This window comes from Mastigoproctus giganteus, chromosome 3 (assembly GCF_048544385.1).
Source record: "Mastigoproctus giganteus isolate SK-2022 chromosome 3, ASM4854438v1, whole genome shotgun sequence".
NCBI classification, from domain to species: domain Eukaryota; kingdom Metazoa; phylum Arthropoda; class Arachnida; order Uropygi; family Thelyphonidae; genus Mastigoproctus; species Mastigoproctus giganteus.
Genome location: NC_143577.1, coordinates 188,689,941 through 188,695,940, shown reverse-complemented (window position 1 = coordinate 188,695,940; position 6,000 = coordinate 188,689,941).

Below are 6,000 nucleotides of genomic sequence, written 5' to 3'. Positions count from 1 at the left end.
GTAAATTGCGTATGTTCTTTGGTTGATTTGCCTGTTTTGCTGGACGAAAAAACCCCAGTTACTGGGGAGCAAAACCTTGCTATCTACGCCTGAGACCAACTAACTCAGCCACGGAGTGAAAAAAGCCCATTAAAGTTCCTCGCGTCATAGACGGGATTCGAACCCAGGCCTTTTCCAGCCGGTGTGGGGAGGACCGTGATGATACAACTGTGCTACACGCGCAGACAAGTCTTCAAGTACTCATCACTGCTGCAGGTGCCTTACACAGTCACGAAAACCCCACTTACCAAAATGTTTTTCATCGATGTTTTATTGTGAACAGCATCGCCGAAGGCGAATATTTGATATTAGTGTTATACTGAAATGCAAATTTCGAGTAACCAATAGAAATCGTTCTGCCATCTTACAGAGCTGCACATTACGGAAATTATTCATGCCTATAAAAACAAAGGTCGCGACCACATCACTTCATTCCAATTTTTTGGCTTACTCAATGGGATAGCCACATCTTTGGTACTCAGGATGGCAAGGCGTTGTTGTTTAAATGATTCTTTTAGATGACGGGCCGTAGGGCAACATGAAGCCCGGCAGTCGCAGATCGAGGTGGCATTTTGGTATAATCTGTCACGCAGTGTCTTCTCGGAACAATGGAAGCGGTTACAGGGGACAGGATCCGTTACAATAACTGACCATGATCTCCCAAAAGGTTCGTCAACCAGAACAGGCTGTTATCTGGCCCTAGCAGCAAGATCAAACCCCTACGAAGTTCTGTTGTCAACTGTCTCTTGAAGTTGCTGCGGTCTGTGACCGCAGCAACATTTCCAACAAGATTAGGTTGAGAAAGGTCATTTCAAGTGGACTGTACACAAGGAAGTCAGTGATTTTTATCCCATTAGCCCTGTTTTGTGCAAGTAAATAATTGTCAATGCTTATATGATGCCGTGTGATTGGTTCAAATCACTTTGATGATAGTAATTGAATATTAAGTGGTGATTCACACCAATGGTTCAGGGTCTTACAGAGTGTAACACTTATTAACATACACGAGATGTTTATGTTTAGCGTTAAATTGTGTGTGTCCCTCAGGTTTCGCCTGGCCGAGTGATAGAGATGGACCTCCCCTCTGCCACTTCGAACTCTATCCGGGCTGCCTGAAATGATTTTCTGTGAATTGTATGTATTTTGTAAATACTGTAATTATCTTGTTAATATCATGGTGCTTTTGTTTGATTTGCTGTTTGCTCTCAGAATTGAGAGTAACTGGTTTTATTGTCTTTTTGAATCAGCAGTTGTTAAACTTAAATGTTTATATTGTACATTACTTGTGTAGTTAGCTCATTATTATGTTGAAGAGAGTTTTTCTCTTCTTGTGTTGTCTGTTTGGCTGTGAGGAGTGGGATGGACCTCTCCCTGTTCCCTCAGATCCAACCTTCAGTTGGCTGTTCTGGTTGAGTGAGATGATTTTCCTCTCTGGACTGTTTTACTGCTGGATCCACTGGCTGCTTCTCTTGCTGCTTGTGTTTTGATTTAATTTTCTTTTCCTGCTGGGCTGATTATTTGTTGTATTTTTCTTTCCTGCCTGATTGCTCAGTTGGGTTTTTGCTAGTACCATATAGTTCTTGGTTTAGCATTTTTAGTTGTAAATGAGTTTTGGTTCTGAGGGGTGGGATAGAACTCTCCCTGCCCTCTTGGAATCCAATTGCTTTGTTGGCTGACTGGTTGGAAGCGTTGTTCTCCTCTCCCAGTCTTGCCATTATTTTCTTTTCTACTGTCAGTTGCAGTGGAAATGTATAGTTTTAGCTTTTTTCAGCCCTGCAGGTTGAGTTTTTTTTTTTTGTTTTTTAATGCTTATCTATGCATTATTGTTAATACTACGTGTCTTGTTATTTGAAACAAGTTTTGTTTTTCGCAGCTTGTGGTAGCAGCTTTGCACTTGCTGGTTAAGTACATATGCATATAGATTGGATTACTTGTGCAGAGACATTTTCTCGGCATATTCATTAATTATTGTTTAATACTTAACTTATTATTTTTGATTTGTTATACTTAGATTTAAATTTAGAATTGCTTTTGATTTGGTTAACTAATTTATTTGTACAGTATTTATTGGTTTTGCCTTAGGTGAGTTCTGTTTGTCTGTTTGTGTTTCTGCATTTCTGCTGGTTGACTATTTCTCTTAATTTCTTGGTTGACTGGTTTTTCAGCTAAGATTTTAATTACTTATTTTGTAAATATTGTATATTTTACTCTCTGCTTATGCAGTGTAATTTTTTGATATGTTTACTGCTATGTTTCATATCGGCGACATAAGTATTTATTATTTATCTTAATTTATTCTTTTAAGTGGCTATCTAATAGCCACTTGTACATTACCTATGTTCTTTCCTTGAGACTTTTCTTTTTCCCCTTGTCGGTGCAGGTTGGGCTTCCTTCCCGGCTAGGAGAATCTTTCTTTCAAAATTACAAGCCTTCGGGCTTCAAAATTTTACCTCTTCAAGTTCTCTCGCTTGTTAGATTTTCCAACTAGTGATTTCCTCTCTCCTATTTCTTCTTTTTCCTGAGAGAGTGTTTTGCTCTCTTTTCTTCTTCTACTTTCTTTTCTCCCACTTTCTCCTCGCTATTCCTTATTTATTATAACCGGGATTCCACTTGTTGGAATCCCACTTAGTGTAATTTAGATAGTTCCTGGAGCGCCTCCACGTGGCTAGGGACGGGAGTCGGGACGCAGGTAGCTTCCTCCCTGCCTCCCGGCTGCTAAGACTCCAGGGCCGACAAACAACAGCCATCACAACACACATATATACTTACACACACTTGCCGGCTATAAATATCCTACAGATGCTACAGCGGTGTATAGGGGTAACCCTGGAGGCTGCAATCAATACAAGAATACCTTGTCCCTTGTCCTAGGTTGCGAACATGAACCTAATGCTAATAATTGTAAATAACGTTTAATTTAATTTTGCTACACTGCAAGTTATCCATTAGTACTCTTCTGACTTGTTTAAATTCTCTGTTTTAACCCTTTTTTTCTGTTTCAGATTATATTTCCTTCTTCATCCCCTTTCTTTCTATCCGCGTTCCTTTCCTACCAATTCCCATATTTCTCGATCTATGAACTTTTAGTTCCCTTATTTATCTTGATGTTTCCATCTTGTCCGGACACGTCAGTAAGAGTTTTTGGGTAGTGGAGTCTACTTCCACAACTACTGTTATGAAAAACTCGCTTACACTCAAAAACACCTCCCAGAACAGTTCATCAGAATGATAAGCACCCAATGACAATCCCGAAGTTTCTCACTCAAGGATTTACATATCTGAAGGCTTAAGAAGAAGAGAACCGTTCCAACCACGGTTCTCGGGCTGGAAGTTTGAAAGTGAAGATTGAAGAGAGACTTCTAACTTTCACTGAAAAAAGGCTCACGGGAAAGATCTCTGTCCGCAACACCTGGGATGTGATCCGATGGAGAATTCCCCCTCCTGTGCTGAGCGCAATGCCTCAGCTGTGCTCGACCCATGAGAGAATACACATGTCTGAGAGATTTCTGCCCATAGAAATGTTATTAGGTGGATTAAAAGTTACAAGATTTTAATGTACCTAATAAGTACTTTTAGAGATGTAAGGGTCCTCACAGTAATTTTATAATCATCCAGTACGCGGAAAATATTTAAAAAATGTAAATATAACAAATATAAATCATTATAAAAATCAAGTCGTCAAGCCTCCTCTCTACCCCTGGTGCCAGACGCACTCATGGCACCCCACCTACCATTACGTTTTTTGCTATACATCCGCCTAAAGGATTTTATCCAGCGAATAAAGTAAAACTATTCAATTCACTGAAATAAGATTCAGCGAAATACTGTGAAAGCAAGCAATACTAAAATAAGCCCAGAGCTTATTTTAGTTATAGAACGAGAGTATCCCAAAAGAAATTCCATATCTTTTTCAGCTTTGTCCAACATCAACTCCTAAGAATAGAAGACAGTATTGTGTAGAAGGAATTGTAATAACATCATAATCAAATCTTATTGAAACCAACTAATGTGAAATTAATGTCTAGCTACGGTTTTTGTAAAATATTGTAAATAGTTCTGTGAATATTGTGAATAATTGTTATTTTTTTACTCCTTCTATCTGGATGGCTCTGTAATCGGGGTGAAAGCAAATCTTTGCTGAAAGAAACAAAAGATGAAATAATGATAATAAAATAAAGCTGTTTTTGTTTCTGAATTTCCAAAAATGTGCCGTTACTCAAGACTGAGAATGAAATATTTAACATTAACAGATCAAACTACACGAAGAAATATAAATATTTTATTATTACAACATAATATCCAAGAATGGGTTAACAAAGTCAAAGCTAAATTGTCAGTTTACGCATTTTTCATAATCGAAATCGGAAGCACCAATACTTTCACCATGACCCCTTAATCATATCGTTCACAGGTTAGACATCCAATGACTCCTAGAGAAAAACTAGTAGAAAGGAACCTAGATGCATTCCTCCAAACATCAGACTAACACCCAATTGTCACCCGGTTTCTTTCGATAGTGAAGTGTATTGGCAAGTCTGCTCTAACAACTTCCAACTCAAACTGTTCTTTTAAAATGCTAGGGATCATAGGCGCCTTAAAAATTTCTTATCTGCTAATCCTCTCTACCCATGACGCATATATTTAGTAAACATGAATCTTTTCTTAAACCAAGCATCATTCTCTATCATATGATCATATTTTTCATTGCCTATGAACTGTGGATTTAAAAGACAGTGGTTAATTGAATGGGGGCATTTTTAGTTTCAATCTACTATGATGGAATAATTTTCTAATTTGCGAAACCGAAAAATCTCATCTTTAAATTTTGGAAGACTTACTTTCGAAATTTTCCACTTTAAATAGTTAACCATCATTTTATTTGTCTAAAGGGTTCGAATTATATTTTTTACCCTTAACAATAAATTCCTGCAACAGAAAGAACACAGATTAAATATTTCTCATCATTATCTATGCATGCTAAGAAGAGGCTGTATTCACAAGGATGGAACACTCTTAAATGCACTTCTCGACAGAATTAACGAATACTTATTCTTGTATATTTTATTGCGAACAGTGTCACCGAAGGCGAATATTTGATACGATAGACATCTTGGCATGCAAATTTCGAGTATCCAATAGAATCGATATACCACGAATAAATTGCAAACATTTTGCAATTTATTTGTGCCTATAAACACTGGTTGCCACCATATCACTTCATTTCCGTTTTTTGGCACACTCCTGACGGAAAATAATCATTGTTATGATTCTTTCAGATGGCAAGTCGTTGGAGGTTTTGAAGCAGGGCAATGGCAGGCGGAGGTGGAAAATTGGCTAAATGTGTTACGCAGTGTCACCCTGGAAAATGAAACCAGTTTCAGGAGACTGGAAGCAATGCAAGAATAGCCGGTCAAGTTTGCACGAAGGCTATCTTCTGGTCAACTGTCTCTTGATGTTTCTGTGGTCACAGGTGAAAACCGTTCCAAACGGACTGTGTTAAGAAGGCTCAAACGATGAGGACTTCATGCAAGGAAGCGAGTGGTTTTTATTCCATTTCCCGTTATTTTTGCCACACTGACACCACAATGGAGCCAAACCACCACATGGCAACATTCAATCAGAAATATTCCGGGTGCTATTTTGCCAGAGACTACTACTTCGTGTAGTAGTCTCTGGCAAACTTCGCCTACTTCGCCTGAACAGCATAGAATATGCCTAGAAAATGACACATACGCCACTGATTCCTGTGAACCACCCTTCACTCTAGATGACATCAAATCCACGGGAAATCACACAAGAAATGAAAAGTGCCCTGGCCTCGATTACCTCGAGCCGGAAATCATCAAAGGAGTAACGGAACTTACCCCCGAACTCCTCCTAAATCTGGTCAATAACTATTGTGATCAAGGTATATTCCCAAGAAACTGGAAGACCGCGGGACTGAAGCAGATTCCAAAAAAC